Raw genomic sequence first — 25,486 nt, 5'->3', positions numbered from 1 at the left:
TATCATGTTGTACTATCCAAATTTGATGATGGTTGGAATGCAGAGCAAAAAATATTCACCCCAGTCAAGAGATCTGGGTTAAATCCTTTGTACTTTAGCTCACTTCGCCACCCCAGTTTAGACCCAGCCATATGCAAATCATTGCATTGTTCAGCATTCCATCCATCATTTGTTCCTTTTGCTTTTGTCAGCCTAAGTTGGAAGGGTATGCCCAGACATGGATCCCCTGCTCACTGAGCCACTGGATTCAAGCTAGCCTGGCTGATGAGGGGTGTTACCCCGAAATCGGTCCCAGGATGTTTGTTTCTGGTTCATGGAGGACCGGACTTGGCAGTTTGGGCTGGACTGTTCCCATAAGGAGCTGGGTCATGACCAACACTTAATTTGAGCCGGTTCTTTCTGGTGCTCAGCACTGGCACTTAATTTTTTCTTTTTTGGTCAACATTAGGTACCTTTCAACAACCAAAAATATTTGGGGAAAATTCTACCTGTCTACAACAGTAGTTAAAGATTTAGCCATAGCATTCTTTAGAAAAACGAAACCGAACCCAAAAACAATATGACAAGGTGCAAATGACAATGATCCTCTGATACTTTAGTGTAAGCTACCCAGGCTCACATTGGCAGACCTGTACTATTGTGTCGAGTTTTTCGAGAAGCCCCGTCATCTTGTGGCAGTGCTTTCGGTAAGGTGGACATTGCAGCAGTCCTTTCAATGTCTATGACAGCATACAACTCTATGCGCCTGGATGGCGTTTGAGGGAGTGGAGTGGTAGGCGTTTTGGGAGTTTGGGGATTGTCCGAGTCACTTCCAGCTTCCAAGTCTACCTGTATGCAGTTAAGCTGCCGGTGTTCTAAACTGGGGCGCCGTACATCAAAGATAAAAAATTGTAGGCGCACAGTCCCTACGCCTTGAATATTCCACTTTGTGAGCACTCAATGGTACATTTACATTTTCGGTGTTGACGTAATTATGCATTGGATCTAGGTTACTATGGTATCCATTTACAAATGGGGTCTTTGGTCCTAAGCTATCCTCTTCATCCCTACTAGGCTTACGAGCTTCCCAAACTGGGGGAAGAGATGGTGGATTTTCATAATTTAGCAAAGCAGTTCTCCTTTGAGCAGAGTTGTTGACATTCTGTGTCTCTGAAACACCAGCAGAGGCTAGTCGACGACTCCTGACACCAGTTACATTTTCATAAACAAGTTTACTGCCAGAAAAGGCCTCTTTGCGCCCATCACTGTCATAACCAGTGTCCCAGTTACTACTGGAAGCATTTACAGCAGCGCTGGCACTTCCACCAACCGTATCCCCACCAGGTTGCTCTTGTTTTTATTTTTCCATTAGTTGGCGCTGAACAGGAGTCGGCCCTAAAACTAACTTCGCTGCATCAGCCTCCATGAGAAGTTGTGGGCCATTGTCCTGAACACAGGCCTGGTCTCCTCGCGGCTGGCAGCTCTCAGCATTAGAAAGCTGCTGCTCCAAAGGTGGAAGAAGAGGTGGCATAATAGGTGTTCAGCTTTTATGCTCCTCGTGCACACCTGTGGTGTTAACATACGTATGCACTTGTTCCTCTCCAACGAGCAATGGATGAGTAGACTCTTCTCCAACTGAAGGAAGGCGTGTACTGCCAACAGAGGGGTGCCGGCTGGAGGGATGGGGTGATGCACCTCCAAAAGATGGATATCTTGGGTACCCATTAGGGAGATTTGGTCCACTAAAGCCAGGTGTAATTGGTGTTCGAGGAGTTCTAGGAACTTCCAACTCAGACTGTTGCTTCCGGTCTACCACGGGCTCTTCCACCACGCTTATGCTATTATTTTGCATAATCTCTTGCAGCATGTTGAACAGCTCCTCTGCTCGGGCACACTTAAATGCAAATATTCCTTGTCCAGTTTGGCATCTTCGACCACTTTCAAAGGAGAAGAGATTGCAGTCATAACCGTAGCAGCGCAGACACAAGTATGGTCATTTCACAGAGTCACGTTTGCGGTTGTATAGGATCAGCTCCGACTCTGTGATGTGATGTGATGTGATGTGTGTGAGAAGTTGGCCTACCAATGTGAGAAGTTGGCCTGGTATATAATGCTCACTAATTCTTAGTGATCACTTTGTACCATGCCAAGCAACCCTTATGATGATTGGTTGTAATTCAACCTTGTAGACCAGTTATCCTAGTGGTAACGTGGACAAAGCAGTCTTATGCTAAACTCTGAAAGGCATGTGAAGCCAGCTGTATTACCATACACAACCCCCTTGAATACCAAATGAAAGGGACACCACACAGATATATATTGAAAATATATATTGATTTATTAACTATAAAATCCCCTGGACTCTTTATGAGCACAGAAGCACAAGCGTTAAATCACAAGACAGTTTAAAATACACAAAAGTTGCACAATATGGATGAGCCCTAGGGGCCACCTAAACCATATACTAAGAAAGTGGTATCAGAGATACCAATTGGGAAGTGTGAGGTAATAGAAATTTTCAGGTAGCCAAAGTGTCCCCCAACTCGCACCCTATTCATGCACCCATGTGCCTTGTATGTCGTGTAACATCCGTTCTGTACATGCTAGAGAGACGCAAATACATTTGCGTCCATCCTTAACATGTTAGCTATCCAACCATACCAAGAAATCCCGTTAATTATGTTCCTAGGCATACGGTGCCACCGTCTTTATGTGGTGCACTTCTGAAATTCGCACACGTTTTCTCCATGTTTCCTGGCCCAGTCAAGCTAGGCCCTTAACGAGGCCTCTCTGCCTCATCTCTCCTGTCTCCGAAAGCTGCACGCATCCCTGACCCCTGCCTTACTTCCTGCCAGCGCGGCGGTGGCCGGCTCGGCCTGGACTGCCTGCCAAACTCATGTTTTGCCTACCGGTATCTGCTCAGCCTCCTCGAAAACACATTCCAGTCTAGTGAAATGGGTAAACATATTCCCGGCTGCAGAGCAAAGGGCCCGGCCTTCCTGTCCTCCTTGCAAGTGATTTACTGAACCCGTTACCATGGTAGGCCCATGGCTCCGCGCATTGCACCGAGACACGTATGCATGCACTAGCATTCGGTATTGAAAGGCCCCTGCCCGAGAGACCTTTGCTTCAGACACTACATCCTCCAAACAACAGATATCAGATATGCTATAGGTACAGGTTGCCCTGAACACTCCAGACACCAGTCTCCTCCACTAGTGCTAAAGTCAAAGCCCCCAGTTTCACGTCATACTAGTTGCGCGCGCATATAGGCGAAGGGTTTCTGCTGATTCTGCAACTTCTCACTTTGCTTCCACCCACATGTGACGTATCTTGTGACGTTTCTCTGACATGTACAGTGCACGCCCATGTGTACGCCTCTTTTCACGCCTCCTCTTACGCACATGTGTTCTTATCTCTCTCTTTTTTTTCCGCCCTAGTGGAGGAGCCTCTTTATAGTGCTTACAAACCTATAGCACCACTTTGGGACATCTGCTCGCCCTTGACCGGGAAAAAGTCAAAGTTTGAGACTGACCACAATGAAGCCCTGGTTGGATACACTAATCGGGCGGCCCTCGTAAAACATTTTACCTTCACACTTAGACACTTTTCTGGAGTTTTTTCTTTCGGCATCCCTCAGCCTCTTACTGCAGGCCAGATTTGGAGAGAGTTAGCCGGCTTGACTTTCCGGAGCTTTCAGCAGGACGAACCTGTAATCCTGACCGCGTTGCGGTTGTAGGTAGTCGGCTTGACTCTCGCTGTCTGGTCGGTCACCTTATGCAGCTTTTTCCAAGTTCTCCAAACTTCAGGAGGTGCTTTCTGAAGGTCTCCTTTTATGTCCAAGAAACCAGTCAAAATGTCTAGAATCTCCTAGATGGTCTCTGGGATGTGTGGACCACAATTCCCACAATGCACCTGGACAAATCCTTAAAGGTCCACAGGACACACTCCAAGTTGGAGTCTTGTGGTGGAGATAATGCAGGTGGGCTCTGTTAACTAGTAGTTTACAGGGAGTCCACTCCTTCACCGTCCTTGAAGCAAGGTACAGTCCCCAGGACTGTAGCAGGTGCAGTCAGTCAGAGTGCAGGCCTTTGGGTGAAAATCCAGATTACAGCAGGGCAGTCCTTCTTTTCCCTGTAGTTTCAGGCAGCAGATCTGAGAGACTATGCAGCTCTCAGATATTTATTCAGTATTCTGTGGCGAGAAGCAGGGTAGCACCTCTGACAAATGAGATGCTGGGTGCCACCCAAAAGCATCCCAAGAAAGAGTCATACATATGTGCTTGAGGAACTTTTGGCACCCTGCGCACTGCACATTATCAGTTATCTCTGTATGTTTAGTTTTTTTTTGTTGGTCCCTTTGCTCATTTTAATGTTGATGTGTACAGCCCTGAGGAAGCCCCAGGCTGTATGGCCTTGTAAAGGGGGCGAAACACATGTTGGCTGTTACTCCTCTTTTACGATCGACTCGGAGCCCTTGAAGCGAGTCACAAATACATAAAAATAAAAATCTCTATCTTGCATACCTTGTATTGGAATTTTCTCCATGTAAAACGACAATTCTTGGCTTATCCTGACTCTTTCTTGGAATTCTCTCATGGCTAGGGGATGAGGGGTCTCCCCCTGTCGAGGACAAGCACCATCTCCATATTTTGATCAATCAAATACGGCCAGTAAAGGATTGGGACCAATCACCCCATCTCACTTTGAAGCCACCCAAAAGCATGACAACTTCCTCCAAAGTGTTGCATCTTCTTGTCCCACAAAACCCTACAATTCCAAAATCCAACATGGATAAATTCTCTCCTCAGGAGTAAGAGCTAGCTAAAACAACGCAAAGTGTGGCTCATTTCCGTCAGTCTGCTCTCTGTAGTAACCTTTCTCCTTTGTTACGTCACCATCCTCTTGAGCCATGAGGCACACGTTCATGATGTAACTATGCTTCTCTCATGAATCTACTCTGTTTACCTGCTACCAGGCATATGTCTTGTTTACCTTTCTGCTGCTGTCGGCTAATTCTCCTGTGTTAGATTGTTCAAAGTGCTCTGCGAACAAATGATGAACGGAATGCTGAGTAATTGTGAATATATATGCCCGAAAGCACCTCCCACTCGACCAAATGCATATACCACCTTGGAGCTGGAACTCACAGTATGAATTGTGTAGTGTGTATGAGTATATCTGGTATGTAATGATTGCATGAGAGGAGAGCGTACATGTTATATGGCAGGGGGACAAGTTCTTTTTTGGATACCATATATGTATTTATTGTATCATTTGTTCCCATTTGATTATTTGACCAGGAATACTATCATGTTGTACTATCCAAATTTGATGATGGTTGGAATGCAGAGCAAAAAATATTCACCCCAGTCAAGAGATCTGGGTTAAATCCTTTGTACTTTAGCTCACTTCGCCACCCCAGTTTAGACCCAGCCATATGCAAATCATTGCATTGTTCAGCATTCCATCCATCATTTGTTCCTTTTGCTTTTGTCAGCCTAAGTTGGAAGGGTATGCCCAGACATGGATCCCCTGCTCACTGAGCCACTGGATTCAAGCTAGCCTGGCTGATGAGGGGTGTTACCCCGAAATCGGTCCCAGGATGTTTGTTTCTGGTTCATGGAGGACCGGACTTGGCAGTTTGGGCTGGACTGTTCCCATAAGGAGCTGGGTCATGACCAACACTTAATTTGAGCCGGTTCTTTCTGGTGCTCAGCACTGGCACTTAATTTTTTCTTTTTTGGTCAACATTAGGTACCTTTCAACAACCAAAAATATTTGGGGAAAATTCTACCTGTCTACAACAGTAGTTAAAGATTTAGCCATAGCATTCTTTAGAAAAACGAAACCGAACCCAAAAACAATATGACAAGGTGCAAATGACAATGATCCTCTGATACTTTAGTGTAAGCTACCCAGGCTCACATTGGCAGACCTGTACTATTGTGTCGAGTTTTTCGAGAAGCCCCGTCATCTTGTGGCAGTGCTTTCGGTAAGGTGGACATTGCAGCAGTCCTTTCAATGTCTATGACAGCATACAACTCTATGCGCCTGGATGGCGTTTGAGGGAGTGGAGTGGTAGGCGTTTTGGGAGTTTGGGGATTGTCCGAGTCACTTCCAGCTTCCAAGTCTACCTGTATGCAGTTAAGCTGCCGGTGTTCTAAACTGGGGCGCCGTACATCAAAGATAAAAAATTGTAGGCGCACAGTCCCTACGCCTTGAATATTCCACTTTGTGAGCACTCAATGGTACATTTACATTTTCGGTGTTGACGTAATTATGCATTGGATCTAGGTTACTATGGTATCCATTTACAAATGGGGTCTTTGGTCCTAAGCTATCCTCTTCATCCCTACTAGGCTTACGAGCTTCCCAAACTGGGGGAAGAGATGGTGGATTTTCATAATTTAGCAAAGCAGTTCTCCTTTGAGCAGAGTTGTTGACATTCTGTGTCTCTGAAACACCAGCAGAGGCTAGTCGACGACTCCTGACACCAGTTACATTTTCATAAACAAGTTTACTGCCAGAAAAGGCCTCTTTGCGCCCATCACTGTCATAACCAGTGTCCCAGTTACTACTGGAAGCATTTACAGCAGCGCTGGCACTTCCACCAACCGTATCCCCACCAGGTTGCTCTTGTTTTTATTTTTCCATTAGTTGGCGCTGAACAGGAGTCGGCCCTAAAACTAACTTCGCTGCATCAGCCTCCATGAGAAGTTGTGGGCCATTGTCCTGAACACAGGCCTGGTCTCCTCGCGGCTGGCAGCTCTCAGCATTAGAAAGCTGCTGCTCCAAAGGTGGAAGAAGAGGTGGCATAATAGGTGTTCAGCTTTTATGCTCCTCGTGCACACCTGTGGTGTTAACATACGTATGCACTTGTTCCTCTCCAACGAGCAATGGATGAGTAGACTCTTCTCCAACTGAAGGAAGGCGTGTACTGCCAACAGAGGGGTGCCGGCTGGAGGGATGGAGTGATGCATCTCCAAAAGATGGATATCTTGGGTACCCATTAGGTAGATTTGGTCCACTAAAGCCAGGTGTAATTGGTGTTCGAGGAGTTCTAGGAACTTCCAACTCAGACTGTTGCTTCCGGTCTACCACGGGCTCTTCCACCACGCTTATGCTATTATTTTGCATAATCTCTTGCAGCATGTTGAACAGCTCCTCTGCTCGGGCACACTTAAATGCAAATATTCCTTGTCCAGTTTGGCATCTTCGACCACTTTCAAAGGAGAAGAGATTGCAGTCATAACCGTAGCAGCGCAGACACAAGTATGGTCATGTCACAGAGTCACGTTTGCGGTTGTATAGGATCAGCTCCGACTCTGTGATGTGATGTGATGTGTGTGAGAAGTTGGCCTACCAATGTGAGAAGTTGGCCTGGTATATAATGCTCACTAATTCTTAGTGATCACTTTGTACCATGCCAAGCAACCCTTATGATGATTGGTTGTAATTCAACCTTGTAGACCAGTTATCCTAGTGGTAACGTGGACAAAGCAGTCTTATGCTAAACTCTGAAAGGCATGTGAAGCCAGCTGTTATACCATACACAACCCCCTTGAATACCAAATGAAAGGGACACCACACAGATATATATTGAAAATATATATTGATTTATTAACTATAAAATCCCCTGGACTCTTTATGAGCACAGAAGCACAAGCGTTAAATCACAAGACAGTTTAAAATACACAAAAGTTGCCCAATATGGATGAGCCCTAGGGGCCACCTAAACCATATACTAAGAAAGTGGTATCAGAGATACCAATTGGGAAGTGTGAGGTAATAGAAATTTTCAGGTAGCCAAAGTGTCCCCCAACTCGCACCCTATTCATGCACCCATGTGCCTTGTATGTCGTGTAACATCCGTTCTGTACATGCTAGAGAGACGCAAGTACATTTGCGTCCATCCTTAACATGTTAGCTATCCAACCATACCAAGAAATCCCGTTAATTATGTTCCTAGGCATACGGTGCCACCGTCTTTATGTGGTGCACTTCTGAAATTCGCACACGTTTTCTCCATGTTTCCTGGCCCAGTCAAGCTAGGCCCTTAACGAGGCCTCTCTGCCTCATCTCTCCTGTCTCCGAAAGCTGCACGCATCCCTGACCCCTGCCTTACTTCCTGCCAGTGCGGCGGTGGCCGGCTCGGCCTGGACTGCCTGCCAAACTCATGTTTTGCCTACCGGTATCTGCTCAGCCTCCTCGAAAACACATTCCTGTCTAGTGAAATGGGTAAACATATTCCCGGCTGCAGAGCAAAGGGCCCGGCCTTCCTGTCCTCCTTGCAAGTGATTTACTGAACCCGTTACCATGGTAGGCCCATGGCTCCGCGCATTGCACCAAGACACGTATGCATGCACTAGCATTCGGTATTGAAAGGCCCCTGCCCGAGAGACCTTTGCTTCAGACACTACATCCTCCAAACAACAGATATCAGATATGCTATAGGTACAGGTTGCCCTGAACACTCCAGACACCAGTCTCCTCCACTAGTGCTAAAGTCAAAGCCCCCAGTTTCACGTCATACTAGTTGCGCGCGCATATAGGCGAAGGGTTTCTGCTGATTCTGCAACTTCTCACTTTGCTTCCACCGACATGTGACGTATCTTGTGACGTTTCTCTGACATGTACAGTGCACGCCCATGTGTACGCCTCTTTTCACGCCTCCTCTTACGCACATGTGTTCTTATCTCTCTCTTTTCACCTGTTACGCCTATTGTATTGGATTCAAGTGTAACGATTTACTGTATATAATGTGTAATGTTAATAAAACGTTGAATGTCCCTTCCTGAACCTGCGTGGTGATGGAACCCGATATCCTTTGCTTTGAAGCATAATATTAAAGCCCGTATGACTCAGAAACCACGGACTCTGCCTCTCATTTTAATGAGCTGTCTTGTATTGATAATTATATGGAAAAATTGATTAGGTAAAACTTATTTACCACATAATTTGGCGCCCGAATAGGTACCCCCCTTCCCCACACGCCGGTGAAGTCACGCGGCCTTTGACCCCTTCCACAACCCCGACGGAAACCGTGCACGTTGCGGGTTTTCCCGCCATCTTCCCTCGGGTCCACGAGGGAGACGGAGACTGCGGTCCGGCGTCCAGACGAGGCGGTGAGGAATGCGGAGGATCCCGACCAGAGCCCTAGACGAGAGAGCAAGGTCCGAGGTGTCCAGAGGCCCGCCTGTTCCGAAGCGCATGCGTAGGAGAATCGTCACCTGACGCAGTCCAGTCCAGTCCAGTTTCCGTTCCGAGGCCTTCAGTTTCTTGCTTCCCGGTGAGTACCGTTGTTGGGAACGCATCTAGACGGGTTCATTAATTTGTGCTCGGTAAAGACAGGTCTGGGTACCCAGGCCTGGTCCGTACGTGTTCACTTAGGTGGATACGGTCCGACGTGTCTCTTTATGGGACCGGTCTGTACTGTTTTAGCAGTGCATCTAGTCTAGTAATTCAGTGATCCAGTATCTAGAGTTGCAACTAACGTTTTCCGTTTGGCTCTTATGTGTTTTCTATGTATCAGATAACATGTCTTCAATATGATTTAATGTTGTGGTATGAGTGACTGTTCTGCTATTCATTACTGTGTTTTATTGTGTCCACGTTTGAAGGGATCCGATCATGCCGCTGTTTTCAAAATTACGTCAGATAGGTACTAGAAAAGGGATTCTAGAAGAAGCAGTTACTGTCCCACCTAGGGACACTCCAGGATATTTTATGTACCACAAACACGGCTTAGATGCTGTGCTGTATTTAGACTTATGGGTGGAGTACACCAAGAATCTGGAAGAGAAGTTTAGATGGCCTGCCTCAGGGACATGGGATGCCGAGTGCATCATGAGAGTAGAAGAAGCATTATGGAAAAAGAAAGCCAGACAATCCCAGAAAGATGCCATAGAATTGTGGCGTAAAGAATCGCATAGGCGAACAGAAAAAGAACTCAGAAAAGCCGAGAGAAGTAGAGAAGAATCCGAAAAAGCCAGAGAAAAAGAGTTAATAGAAGAAGGAGAACAGGTCAGATCAGAACAATTAGACCGCCAAAGGAATACACTCATTACAGGCATGTATCCAGTTTTAACCGAGGGCCTGCCCAAGGCGACCCCAGAAGTAGCCCGTAGCTTGCCACCACCATTGGTTCCGACCCAACTCCGTCACAAAAAGACCGCAGCAGACATTTTCCTTTCTTCCTATTTAGATGATGTAGCTCCAGAGTATACCAATGCACCCGTACAACCAGCTAATAATGTACCGCAGCAATTTCCGGCTGCTCTAGCCACGACCCCTCCACGCCAAGATTCACTTCCCGCACCTACTGTCACTTCCCCTGCTATTGGTTCCCCTACTATCGGCCCTCATAATCCTTTTTCGACAGATGCGACCCAGAGTCAGTCCCCGATACATGTACCTCTCCCACACACCATGACGTCAAGTCATGCTCATGGTTCTGCTTCAGGAGGTGCCGTAGGAGGCCAATTTCACACCCGCCACAATTACATCGAGTGACAATGAGAGACTTAGCATCACAGCGTACTCCGAAAGCGATGCCTCAAGAAAAACTTAAACAGTATCTTACTGATTGTAGATATGATCCAGTACCAGGCAAGACAAAAGACATGATGTTAGCTTCGTTACGTCTACGACGTGTTACAGATTATCTGATGTTATTACCAGAAATGCCAGAACATCTAGATAATATATATCATTTTATTAGGACAGGTGAAAGACCAGAATGTATTCGTGAAGCCATGGCATATCAGAAAGTTGAGACACAAGGTTTTATATTACGATTCTTGATTAATTGTTTGATAAGGGAACAAGATCAGACAGGTGTTGTTCAGGAAGAGATGGATGTACTGACAAAATGGGGTCAAAATATTGCAGACTGTAAACATGATAAACAAACGTGTATAGATGCCATGTCCAGAAAGATTCGCAAGGAAATAGTAGCAATACATACCAGACAGAAGGCTGAAAGGGAAGCCGGGTCAGACAAGAATGAATCCTCAGAGGAGGAAGAAATAGAAACACCAGTAGAGAATCAGACTCCGGGTACAATAGCGTACGTAGGTAGAGTGAAACTCCCTAAACAGTATCCTTCTGATAGAACTTTTGACAGATCCGTTCGTTCAGAAAACAAAAAACGATTCCTTTCCCCGATACCAGAGCAATGTTCTCTTGAACATGTTTTTCAAGTTACTGATAAAATACTGAAAGAAAGAATAGGTTATCATGAACTTAATACCTTACGTGATCAGGAACTAGCCCGGTCAGCAGTTCAATGGGCCGGGGATGACAGCATATATAATGATGATTTAGTAGTACAAACATTTTTAAGCCTTATTCCAGAAGAACAGCGACTAGCTGGTATATACATGACCCAACATCTCATCACTCTATATGAAAATCAGCAATCCGATCCAGGTCCTTTGTATAATTTATTGCAAGATTTACTCCTGAGAAGATGGAGAGGTCTAGGTACTGATTTAATTGATATTATTCTAGAACAACGTCACAAATATAGAACATTCCTGACTCCACGTCTTGTTTCCGTTCCACCCCCAGTAAGACAGCCATATCACTTAGATAGACAGAACCCCTTACGAGAAGTACATCCAATTCGGACGCCCGTCCGCGCCTGGACCGCGCCCAGCCCCTCCCGCATTACTTATGATGCCACCACCCTCCTAGCCCTTAACCCCGGCCGTTCCCCCAACTGCGTCCAAGCCGCTCCTGGACACACCCATGGACCCTTTTCCTGCTACTCCTGCAAGTTCGACGGCACCAAGAACAACTCCTCATCCACGAACACACAACAGTTATCCGCCCCCAACCACCTACAATGCATCCTGCTCAACACCCGCTCGGTCCACAGACACGCCATTGACCTCTGGAATCTACTCGACACCATCTCTCCGGACGTCGCCTTCCTAACAGAAACATGGATGAATACCTCTTCAGCCCCAGACATCACCATTGCCATCCCGGAAGACTATAAGATCATTCGCAAGGACCGCACCGGCCACACAGGAGGAGGCATCGCTATCGTCCATAAGAAATCCATCCGCATCTCAACCAGCTCAGACGTCAATCTCGCCAACTCTGAACACCTTCACTTCCAGATCCACATCGGCCCCAAGACCACACTCAGAGGCACCCTCCTTTACAGGCCACCAGGACCCCGCGCACAATTTAGTGAAGACATCACGGACTTCATCACTCCACACGCGCTCCCCTCCGAGGACTACATCCTTTTGGGAGACCTCAATTTTCACCTTGAAAAGAACAACGACCGCAACACCACCACCCTTTTGGACAACCTCGCAAACCTCGGACTTAAACAACTTGTCACTACCCTCACCCACATCGCAGGTCACACACTCGACCCTATCTTCACCTCCAGCAAACATGTCTCCTTCAGCCACACCACAGCTCTCCTTTGGACGGACCACAGCTGCGTTCACTTCACCTACAACAAGCCTACATCCAACAACCACCCTCGACCCACATTGCAAAGAAACTGGAACAAAATCACCATCGACCAGATCTCCTCATCGCTTCTTCAAAAGCCCCCCGCCCAATCCTCCAACCCCGACCAATCAGCCACCAACCTCACCCAATGGCTAGCCAACAGCGCCGACATCCTAGCACCACTGAAAAAACAACAAATCAAACTAGGCAGCAAGAAGGCCTCCTGGTTCAACGATGACCTTAAGAAATCCAAGAAACTCTGTCGCTCCCTCGAGAAGGCCTGGAAAAAAGACCCAACCACCAGCACCAAGGACGCCTTCAAAAACGCCACCCGCATACACCACCAACTCATCCGAAATGCCAAGAAAGCAGCCTTCAAGGACCGTCTAGATAACAACGCCCACAACAGCAAGGAATTATTCAACATCGTCAAGGAATTCACCAACCCATCAGCCAACTCCAACGACATCACCCCCTCTCAAGCCCTCTGCGACTCCCTAGCCTCATTCTTCTACAACAAAATTGCAGACATCCACAACAGCTTCGACAACCAACCCGGAGATCAACCCACCCATTCCCCTGCAGGACCTCCTCCCCCCCTGAACATCCTCAATGACTGGAAGCCAATCTCTACTGAGGACACCATCCGTCTGATGAACTCTATCCACTCAGGATCCATCACAGATCCCTGCCCTCACTATATCTTTAACAAAGCAGACTCCATTATTGCACCGCACCTCCGAGACGTCATCAACTGCTCCCTCAACTCCGCAACCTTCCCGGAAAGTTGGAAACATGCCGAACTCAGCGCCCTCTCGAAGAAACCCACAGCTGACCCCACCGAACTCAAAAACTATCGCCCTATCTCACTCCTTCCATTCCCGGCCAAAGTCATCGAGAAAGCTGTCAACAACCAACTCGCCGCATTCCTCGAAACCAACAAATCCCTCGACCCCTCACAATCCAGCTTCCGAGCCAAGCACAGCACCGAAACCGCCCTCATCGCAGCAACAGACGACATTCGGACTCTACTGGACAATGGAGACACAGTCGCCCTCATCCTCCTCGACCTCTCCGCAGCCTTCAACACAGTCTGTCATAGCACCCTTTTACAGCGCCTCAGAAACGTCGGAATCCAAGGAAAAGCACTGGATTGGATCACCTCGTTCCTCACCGGAAGAACCCAGAGAGTCCGCCTTCCACCATTCAAGTCAGAGGCTACTGAAGTCATCTGCGGCGTACCCCAAGGGTCCTCTCTCAGCCCCACCCTCTTCAACGTTTACATGAGCCCCCTCGCGACCATCGCACGTCAACATAACCTCAACATCATCTCCTACGCAGACGACACTCAACTGATCCTATCACTCACCAGAGACCCTAACACAGCCAAAACCAATCTACACGAAGGAATGAAAGAAGTAGCCGAATGGATGAAGCACAGCCGTCTGAAACTGAACTCGGACAAAACAGAAGTCCTCATCTTAGGTACCTCCCCCTCCGCCTGGGACGACTCTTGGTGGCCAGAGGCCCTTGGACAAGCACCCATCCCGATGGACCACGCACGGAACTTGGGCGTCATCCTGGATTCCTCACTCTCGATGAACAGACAAGTCAACGCCGTCTCCTCATCTTGCTTTAACATTCTTCGCATGCTCAAAAAAACATTTCGCTGGATCCCTACCGAAACTAGAAAAACAGTCACCCACGCTCTGGTCACGAGCCGACTGGACTACGGAAACACCCTCTACGCCGGCACCACCGCAAAACTCCAGAAAAAACTACAATGCATCCAAAACGCCTCAGGCAGGCTCATATTAGACATCCCGCGTAAAGAACACATCTCTGGTCACCTGAAAAACCTCCACTGGCTCCTTGTCAATAAGAGAATCACTTTCCGACTCCTAACCCACGCACACAAAGCACTCTACGAAATCGGACCTGAATGCCTCAACACACGACTATCCTTCTACACCCCCTCCCGCCAGCTACGATCCTCCAACCAAGCCCTTGCCACTGTACCTCGCATAAACAAAACCACCATGGGAGGTAGATCCTTTTCCTACCTAGCAGCTAAAACTTGGAACTCACTTCCCACTCACCTTCGCCTTACTCAGAACCACCTAGCATTCAGAAAGCAACTCAAAACATGGATATTCGACAAGTAACTCCCCACCCTTCTTCAAGCGCCTTGAGACCCTCTGGGTATGTAACGCGCTATACAAATCTTTTGACTTGACTTGACTTGACATGATACACTTGAACGCGTATTCGTATATACTCCTTTGACTAAAATGGAATTATTGGAAATGAAGAAAATCGTACCTTGTCACGATAAAGATCCTGCAGGCTTCCACCGTGAATTAAAAGACATGTTACTTATGGGAGATTATACGTATCCCGATATTCTTAAAATGCTAAAAGTATTGTTGCCAGCAGGGATATACGAAAAACTGAAAGAAAAAGAATGGGAGGTGGGAGATAAAAAGATTATTTGGACTGAATTAGAAAACGAGGAAAATAGACGTACCCCAGGTCTAGGTCTTGCGGATAAAGCTAAAGCACTACCAGGATTACTAGTACAGGTTTTGCCTAGATTATTGACAGTTAAAAAGGAAGACTGGGATGCGATCTCAGCCTGCAAACAGAAACAAGACGAAGACACTAGTGATTTTTATTCGAGATTCGAGAAATGTTTCATTATCAATAGTGGCCTGAAAACAAGTAGCGAGTCTTTCCCACATCTTTTTGTGACCAAATTAGTCGAGAATTCTTTGCCCCAGGTTAAAAACAGAGTATTGAAAGTAGAAAGTACATGGCAAGCTAATACGCCTTCCCAAATGTTACAGATGTTACAGTACCACCAGAACAGGATTAGAGAGGAACACGATCATGAACAGAGACGCATGAAAGACACGAAAATGAAAGTACAAGTTGCCCAGTCTGTACCAGCAAATGGTCAGAAGGGTGGTAACACGCAGAACACACAGACTAGTCATTCTACAGGTCCTGTTAAAGGGAATTGCAATTATTGCAAGCAGCCAGGGCACTATATAAGTGATTGTGCCGTTCTCAGACACAATATTTCTACAGGCAAAACTAAAGAAAGACCACGTCCGCCTAGACCAGAACACGTTCAACAGAATATTCCACAGAATCCGCAACCTCCACAGCATGTACAGCAACAGACAGTAGCTGTACCCCAACCCCAACCTATTGCTGCCACTCAACATGTCACGTCACAAATGTACCAGTATGCACAGTCAGATTACCCCGATTATCAGCAGTACACATGAAACAGCCTAGAGAGGGAGGTTGGCTTGCCCCTTATCGAGGTTCCTGTAGATCAAGATGGTCCCTATGTACGTAGTCAGGTATTAGGGAAAGACAGAAAATTTTTGATTGACACGGGGGCGAGCAGAACTACCATTAGTCATGACGAGGTTCCAGGGGCACCCCTCTCAGGCTCACAGAATGTTTCCCTTGGATTTTCAGGAAAACCTATTGTTAACGAAGTATCACAGCCAGTTCTCCTTGCAGTTGATCCATTGTCCCGTACTACAGATTTATTGCTTACCAAATCATGTCCTGAAAACCTGCTTGGTATTAAAACACTGAAAGCTCTAGGAGCTGTTATATGTTGTTCTCCGGAAGGAGTGAGACTGTTCCTTCGTGACTTTAAGGGTCATTATGTTTTGAGAGATTTTGATGTCAGATTGCAAAATGTTCCACAGCATTTATGGGCGCAAGGTCCAACTGATGTAGGTTGTATGCACATTACTCCCTATCGTGTCATACTCAAACAAGGTGTTGTACTACCCCGTATCCGACAATACAAATTGCCCCCCGAGGCTGTAACAGCCTTATTGAAAATAATTGATGAACTCATTGCCCAGGGAGTAGTCGTAGAAACTGACTCCAATGTATGTAATTCTCCGATCATTCCGATTCTTAAACGAACTGACCCAAATGCACCTCCAGTTTATAGGCTTGTGATCGATCTCCGAGAACTCAACAAATGCATAGTACCACAGTACCCAGTGGTCCCAGATATTTCGTCACTACTGACTGCCATTGATTCCGAAGCAGCGTTCTTTACTGTAATTGATCTTAAGAACGCTTTCTTTAGTGTTCCCATTCACCCGGAAAGCCAATATTTGTTCGGATTCTCATTGAATGGCCGAAGTTTTAAATTTGCACGTGCACCTCAGGGGTTCACAGAAAGTCCCAGTATTTACAGCCAAGCCCTGAAACGACAACTAGACAGTATTCACATGCCTACTGACACTGCTCTGCTCCAATATGTTGATGATCTACTGATCACAGCACGGACCGAACGTGACTGCGAGAGCGCGTCACTGACAGTCTTGTTTTTCCTTGCCGACAAGGGGCACAAGGTGTCCCCTTCGAAGCTCCAATTCTGTGCCCAGCAAGTGGTATACCTTGGGCACTTGCTGTCCAAGGAGGGAAGACAGTTGACACCAGATCGTATCCAGTTAATAGTACATCTGCCACAACCAAAGACTCAAAAGGAAGTACGGGCCTTTATTGGCCTCACTTCGTACTGCAGACAATGGATTCCCCAATATGCATTTCTAGCCAAGCCACTTATTCAGTTGACAACACAGGAGGCAGCGACTTCGACTGTCCTCCCTTGGACTCAGGAACATACACAAGCTTTTAATGACTTGAAGAAAGCTTTATGTCAAGCACCAGTTCTAGCGACACCATGTTACAGCAAACCTTTTACACTTTTTGTCACAGAACGCGATGGCACAGCGTTGTCCGTTCTCACACAAGATCAAGCAGGACACCATAAGCCTTGTGCTTATTTTTCCAGTACATTGGATCCAGTAGCCCAGGCTCTGCCTGCGTGTTTAAAATCAGTTGCAGCAACAGCTCTAGCTATCAGACAAAGCGATTCAATAGTGTTAGGACATCCCTTGACAGTACAGGTTCCACATTCCGTGGAAGTACTTCTGAACCGGACCCAGACTCAGCACTTGACCATAGCACGACTGACAGGTTATGAACTGACACTGTTCCAGCCACACATAGAAATCAGACGCTGCAACATACTTAATCCTGCCACATTGTTACCCTCGAACACAACAGATCCAGCACCACATGACTGTGTAGAAGTCATTAATACAGTAACTAAGCCCCGACAAGACTTGACAGACATTGCATTACCCGATCCAGACCTGACACTTTACGTGGATGGTTCATGTATGAGAACAAACGCAGGAGAGTTAGTGGCCGCCTATGCAGTAACCACTGAAACCGAAGTTTTAGATACGCATCGTATTGACACACTATCTGCTCAAGCTGCAGAACTTATAGCTCTGACCCAAGCATGTATACTAGCCAAGAACAAGAAAGTAAACATATACACTGATTCACAATATGCATTCGGAGTCGTTCACGACTTCGGAGTCCTTTGGGAAGAGAGAGGTTTCCTAACTTCTCACGGTACCAAGATCCAGCATGGTCCCCTCATTCAAGCCCTGTTAGAAGCAATACACTTGCCTACAGCCATAGCCATTATGAAATGCAAAGCACATACCAAAGTCACTGACAGTATTTCCCAGGGTAACGACCTGGCAGATCGTACAGCCAAACTCACAGCTCAGACAGTTATCCCGACTGACATGACAAGGACTACACTGACACATTGCCTGACGGTTAAGGATCCCATTCTAGATGTACTCGACATACAAACACATGCTACACCAGACGAAATCAAGAAATGGACTGAACAAGGAGGGATCCAAACAGATCAGGGATGGATGACGAAGGGAAGAGCCACATGGTTCCTCCCCGACTCTATGGTTCAAATAATCATTAACACAGCACATAGTCCAGCACACTTAGGAGAGAAAGCCATGTTAGACAGCTTACAGAACCTCTGGTATAACAAACACTTACGAGCAGCAGCAAAACAGAAAGTGCGTACTTGCATGATCTGTTGTCAGTTCAATCCTGGAAAAGGTGTCCCCGTGGAACAGGGTGGATTTCATCCTCCTGACCAGCCTTTTGAAGTCCTCCAGATGGATTATATCCAGATGGACCGATGTCGAGGATTCAAGTACGTCCTTGTAATTGTATGTGCTCTTTCCCGATGGACAGAAGCATATCCAGTCCCAGATTACACTGCCCCGACCACTGCCAAGCAGCTGGTTCGTGAATTTTTCCCACGATACGGCTTGCCCCGTGTCGTGTACTCTGATAATGGACAGCCATTCTCGTCCGAGCTCATGAAACAGGTTTCACTTTTGTTAGGTTACCAATGGAAGTTTCACTGTGTCCGACATCCTGAAGCCGCAGGTCTCGTAGAGAGACACAATCAGACCCTGAAAACCCGTCTTGCAAAAATTTGTGCCGAGAAAGGAGTAGATTGGATAGTTGCCTTGCCAGTTGCACTCTTTTACATGCGAATGGTAGCTCATTCCAGGACAGGGCTATCCCCGTATGAGGTGGTCTTTGGGAGGCCTCCGAATATGTGGGGGACGCCTATGCCCCGTAGAATTACTGATGTTGACAGTTGTATGCTGACAGATTACCTGGCCTCCTTGATGTCTGCACTACAATCTTGTCGTTCACAGGTCGCGGCTGCCTTCCCGGACAACACCCAAGTAAAGCCACATGAAGTTCGCCCGGGAGATCTAGTGCTGATTCGGAATTTCGATCGGAAGAGTCCGCTGGAACCCAGATGGAAGCAGCCAAAATTGGTTTTATTATCTACAAGAACTGCAGTTAAAATTGAGGGGAGAAAGGGATGGCTTCATTCGAGCCATGTGAAAAAAGTTCACGGACTGTGTCCAGACCTGCCTATTAAGGACAGCGCCTTTCTCGAGACTGATACTAAACTCCCCCTGCTAGAGAAAACTCCCCAAGAGGAGTATCGAGAGAAGCTGAGGTCTAGTAAGTCAGACAGAGTTTAATTGTTTAAGTCCCCCTGGGTGAAGCGGTTAGACAGGTTTCTGACATGTATAGAATAGACCCCAGTAGTCAGAGAGATAGGCGAAACGAGAAATGGAAAAAACACTGTAAAGTTTTGCACAGCGGTTGCATAATCGCCTTGATCTCAATGTTTCTTCTGAGTCTTACGATAATCTGTATAAGTTTAATGTTACACATCTTTTTTCCTCTTGACTCAAATGTACATGTTTCCTCTAATGACACTGTGGAGCACACTTTCAGCGACCTGCCTCCCCATGAATTGTCCTATCGTTTAGCAATGCGCAACAATACATTCATCCGTATGTTACATCATTCACACCAAACCAGCAATGCCACTAATTGTTGGATATGTGGCCGACTCCCTCCCTATCAGAAGTACAAGGGAGCTCTGCCCCTCTTTCCTTACCCGTTCACACATAATGGTTCATGTGGTGCATGGTTTACTTTAATGTCCTCCCTAGATAGTAAGTCCAAAGTTTCCCAAGGCAATTGGATATGGGGGAACCTGAATACAGTCATGAATAAAGCATGTTTCCCAGATGCAGACGGTCTCCCACAAAGGACTGGGACCGATCTAGAAAATGAAGTATATGCATTAGGTAACTTCTCCCTCAACCTCATGATCCTGAACGTCCAGTCCGAGACTAATTCGGACTTGCCGTCTATTACAGTTCTACCAGTGAGAGGTGAATTATGCGTCAGAAAGAATGGCTCCGTACATTTAGGACACAGTGATTGTAATACTGTTGTCGAATTCAGTGATAAAGGAAAGTCTACTTTCAAAGCTTCTCGCCATTCTTATTTCATATGTGGTCAGACAGCCTATGTACGTCTGCCATTGGATTGGGATGGGACGTGCTATATTGCGTTCCTGTTGCCACCCGTTTTTCTAGCCCCGCCCGATTATCACAGAAATCCACATCTCGTTCATGTAAGACATAGAAGGGAGATCAAGACCCCGATTGTCGACCAGACCGAAACAACATGGGAGCAATATACAGATTTCAACAAAGGATTCTTTTTCTTTGTAGGTCCTGTCCAGAACAGTAAGGAAATACGCAAATTAACAAGAATACTTGAGGCAGTAGTGAACGAGACTGCTTCTGCTTTAGGTAACCTGACCGAGGAACAGTCTGCTATGAGACTTGTTGTTCTTCAAAATCGCCTTGTCCTTGACGTCATCTTGGCAGATAGGGGCGGGGCTTGTAGAGTCATCGGATCCAGTTGTTGTGTTTTTATTCCAAATAACGCACCATCCGTGTATAAGGCCATAACTCGGCTTCATAAAATAGCCCATCAGATGCATCAGAATCCAGGCTCCTGGACTTGGTCCGGTTGGTTCTGGAGTGTGGTCTCCGCCTGGGGATGGAAATTGTTGTCGTTCCTAGGAATAATATTGGCTATAGTTTTCAGTTGTTGTCTCTGACATGTACAGTGCACGCCCATGTGTACGCCTCTTTTCACGCCTCCTCTTACGCACATGTGTTCTTATCTCTCTCTTTTCACCTGTTACGCCTACTGTATTGGATTCAAGTGTAACGATTTACTATATATAATGTGTAATGTTAATAAAACGTTGAATGTCCCTTCCTGAACCTGCGTGGTGATGGAACCCGATATCCTTTGCTTCGAAGCATAATATTAAAGCCCGTATGACTCAGAAACCACGGACTCTGCCTCTCATTTTAATGAGCTGTCTTGTATTGATAATTATATGGAAAAATTGATTAGGTAAAACTTATTTACCACAAGTGAACAGGCTTAGGGCCTTGGGAATCGCTGGAGCTATTCGAGACTAGCAATGATTAAGTCGGGAAAGGCCCACGGGACTCAGGTGCAGTGTTCAAAGTGCACGCACTTTCCAATGTAAAGTCTATGGTGCGTAAAAAGTACAAAGTTAGATAGTTAGGAACCTTCCGAGTGACCTAGAACGCTGAAACTTAAGACACAGGCCCTTGAGATGTGTACCAGTGTAGGAACACCGGCGGAGCTGAGTTACCTCACCCACAGGAAGCGGGTGCACAGGGTCGAAGTAGTGTCGGGTTTCGTCACGCTGGTCGATGGTGCTTGGAGCTGAAGATGCTGCAGGCGGCTCGATGTGAAGAGTTCCGGTGGATCCAAGGGTGGATCTGAAGAGGTGAAGACCTGAGAGCAGAGGGGACACTGTTCAAAGCCACTAGCCAGTGACTACCGTGGAACCAGATTGGAACCAGGCGATGTCGGGTGCAAACAGGCGTTGTCATGTAGCTTCTCTCTGCAGCCACGTGGACACCGGGGGTCGAGGACATCCAGGAGTCGGTCACGAGCTGTCCCACGCAGGCTTCTCGCTGTTGGCGGTGTCGTCGACCTGATCAAAGCAAACAGGCCTTGGCTAATGCAAGCCACGCAGGAATCGAAAGATGCTTAACACTCGGACCAGCAAGGTCAGAGCGAGTGCCCCTTTTCACAGGAGCTTGGGCAAGTCTGGAGCAACCAGACCCGCTGTGTAGTTTGTCGGTTTCGTCGCCAAGATGGCCGCTGACCACGTGGCTAGTGGCCGGGATGGCGCGTCAAGTGGCGCAATGCAAAAGGGCCCCACGCAGATCGTGGAGATGCTGGGGGGGCTGATCTTCGGTGCAAGTGATGCTCGGTAGTGGGGGTTCTCAGTCCCCAAAGCACAACGTCGAGGATGCCTCAGATGCTGCGCAGTCAGCTGTTCGAGCGTCTTTCAAGAGGTCCGGTCTCACGTCACTCGGTGCCTCCACGGGTCCCTTCTTTGCAGGAACTGTGGATCGGGCTGTGAAAGGTCTGGGAGTCTGGTTCTTGTCAGACTCTGGGCTCGGGCTCCGGCGGGAGGCGGCGGCAAAGCAGACGTCGAGTTGCTGGTTGGTGCCTGTGTTCACAGGGTGGCCACTCCTAGGCCACAAGGGAGATTCTCTTCAGTCTTCTGAGCAGCAGAATGTCGAAGTCCAGTCTTCTTCTTTGTTTAAAGTTGATTCAGGATGATCTGCCGTGCAATGGCACTGCTCCCGCTCTTATTCCCAATCTGAGGGGTGGATCACCTACTAGGTCCCTCCTCTGGGAGGATCCAGGAAGGGGGGCGGTTACACCCCCTTTCCTTTGTCCAGCTCCTCGCCAGGCCTGGGTCTGGAAAGTCCCAGGACCGGTTTGGACTGGCTTATGCACGGGGACACCTTGTGTGCCCCGGGCATGTCTGATTCTATTCAGCCCTGTCCTACCCAATACACAAAACCCTGTCTGGGGTGGTGCTCGCACCTCCCAAGGCAGGAAACCCTTTGTCCAGGCCACCATCTGCCGAGTTTCGGTCAGCAGCAGGAGGCCAGACTTGTGTCTGTGGTGGCAGCATCCATTTTGTGATGCTGAGGCTCTGGTTAACTTTAACCGGGGTTAAGGCTACACACATGTCGTGTCCCTCTAGAAGGGTGGAATGCTATCCCCGTCGACAGAACTGTCGAGGGTATAGTATTCCAATTCGTATGACACCTTACTCGACATGTTTTGATAAAGCCAAACCAAAGATAGCATTTAACCGTGAGGATTATAATGCATTTAAGAGTATATGGTATGGCAATATCCCGGAACAGCTTAGGGAGTGGTTCCCGACAGCTGCAGACAGGCTCAGCTCATGCTAGAGCACCATCTCACATATTTCCAAGCACTCTGCCTCCAGGATTGATGAGGCCTTCCATAGGAGTGGCTGATAGGAACATATGTGTCCAGTTTAGGGTTAGGCACAGGCATACTGTACCTAAGTAAGAGGTGATTACACCAACTTACCCCAGCTGAGTGATCAGCCAGTTGTGTCAAATATGGAGGCCAGGCCAGGGGTGGCACAATACATGCTGCAGCCCTTGGTAGGCCTTGGAAACACCTATGCCCTGGGTACCTAGGGTACACTGTTACAGGGGCCAATAAGGTGAACCAGTTCCAATTGTGTATGCACCTAAGGTACATGGAGTCCATTTTAAGGAGAGAGCAATTAGCCTGGGGCCCTGAATAGCAGGATCCCAGGCCAACTATGTCAAAAACCAGGTAACCACAAGGCAAAAAGTTTGGGGGTAACCATAGTCAGATATCTACCTTCCTACAATGTGAAAGGCATTTGTAAAGCGCAGCATACACTATACAGTTTCTTGGCGCTGGGGCAGAGAAGGATGGTGGGCACTGCCTGGGCAAGACAAGGGAGTGCACAGCAGCAAAAAAAAAGGAGGCAGAAGGGAAGAAAACATTTTATTTGTACGCAATGCGAAACAGATAAGTCTTGAGGAGGGATCTAAAACGGGTATAGGGAGAAGCAAGCCTTATGTCCAATGGGAGGGCATTCCAGAAAGATGGAGCTGTAAGCTCCATTATGCCAGAACCCAGCTCATTACCATCATCATCCACATTAATGACCTTAAACTTGCTTTGATGGTTATCTGGGATAGTTTCTTTATCTGGACAGCTACAGCAGCTACCCATGACCTCTTTAGAAGACCTTGTGATCTCTAGCTCTGTCCATTAATAGCCCTAGCCGCTGAAGTTGCATCTGGACTTTTGTCATTCTTCAAAATATACCATTGTTTGTACGCTGGAATACCTCTAAAGAAACTTTACTTGGCTGACATCAGAGACTGCACCTCTTCAGCCACAGGATACAATTCTAGCAAGACATCCAAGTGCAGACAGAAGCTTGAGGATAAGCAAAATGTAAGTATGATAGATCCTTGAAACAACATTGAAACTTTGAAGGCAGCCTTTTAGGATACCTGAAGAGTGTCTTGCACCAATGGAAATAGTGTTATGCTGAAACTCTGAAAGGAGTATTACACAAAATATTCCAGGTATCACTTCTGATATGAGGAATAATGTTGTTGGTAAATGTTTTTGTAGCTTAGGTCATTCACATAACCATCTCAAGGTTTTACGCAGCCACAGAATGAAAACTAGATGAAGTTGCAGAACAGTAGTAATGTAAAAATCCAGTTTCAGCGCGGGTCCCATTCGTACAAATTACAGCTGGCTTCGGACCTGGGCTCCGAGGCCCCTCTTACAGATTCACTGGGCCAAAAGGTGGTGGAATTCGGAATCGCCTTAATTGGTTTCCGGTGCTCTGCACCGGCACCTAATAGTCAACACCATACTTAGAACAGTCATGGTGACACTGCTCATCTAATTTAGAGATGAGCAGAACAACGGTTGTTTAGGAATACAATATACATAAAAATTGCTAATTCCTGCCTCCCCAGCCATTCCTTTAGCGACCTGGAATTATCTGAACTGTCGCATTTACATGCGAGAGAGATGGTTAGTAGCTGTTTTGGCAGCGATGACAAGGGCGAAGGGTGGTGCAAGCTGCAGTGGCCTCCTGGTCAGAGCCCTGGCACTTAATATTTTACAAATTAAGCACTGGTCGAGGCTGATTTGCATACGGCTGGGTCCCAACTGGGTGGCATAGTGAGCAAAAGAACGATGGATTAAACCCAGATCTTTGTGACTGGGGGTGCATGTTTGCATTTGTTCAGCATTCTCTCCATCATTTGTTCCTTTTGCTTTATATTGTTCATTCACTGGACAGCACCTGCTCTCTGTCCGTCTTTACTTATTTAGGTATCTCATAATGTGATAGTTTAATGCACACTTACCTAGCAACACCTTAATCCCCGCTCCATGTTCATTCCTTGTTCGCTTCTGTTCATCTTCTAATTGTTTCCCTTCCATGCCCCCGTTACTGTAAACCTTTCACATGGCTCTGAAATTGTTCCATGAAGTGCTTTTATGATTTTTTGCCAGTACTTTATACAGTGCTTTGAAACTGTCCCACTCAAAGCTTCGTTTACTTTTACACATGAAAACGCTCAGTTTAGCACAGTGAAACGCAGATGTGTGGAGCGTGCCTCTCGGGTCTTGTTGATTATGCCTCTTGAGCGCAGGTCCGTGACATTTTTGTCCAACCAAGTTTTTCCAAGCTGAGGGTGATAGTGTGATATAAGGGCGGACTGCTGCCAGAACAGTTCGGTCTATATCTCCGCCCGTTGCCGGAGCTCGCACTGGTACAGACGACAAGCGCGCGAGCCATAAGACTAGAT

General features: G+C 47.0%; 2 pseudogenes; both read right to left on the bottom strand.

Annotated features, from left to right (window-relative positions):
• Positions 1-615: 615 nt before the first annotated feature.
• On the bottom strand, positions 616-4,577 carry LOC147717862 (fibroblast growth factor receptor substrate 2 pseudogene; annotated as a pseudogene).
• Positions 4,578-5,902: 1,325 nt separating this feature from the next.
• Positions 5,903-24,468, bottom strand: LOC147717861 (fibroblast growth factor receptor substrate 2-like; annotated as a pseudogene).
• Positions 24,469-25,486: the final 1,018 nt, after the last annotated feature.

Source organism: Lissotriton vulgaris, chromosome 5 (genome assembly GCF_964263255.1).
Source record: "Lissotriton vulgaris chromosome 5, aLisVul1.2, whole genome shotgun sequence".
NCBI classification, from domain to species: Eukaryota; Metazoa; Chordata; class Amphibia; order Caudata; family Salamandridae; genus Lissotriton; species Lissotriton vulgaris.
The sequence above is the reverse complement of the archived record's forward strand: the minus strand, read 5'-3'. Positions and strand labels throughout refer to the sequence as shown.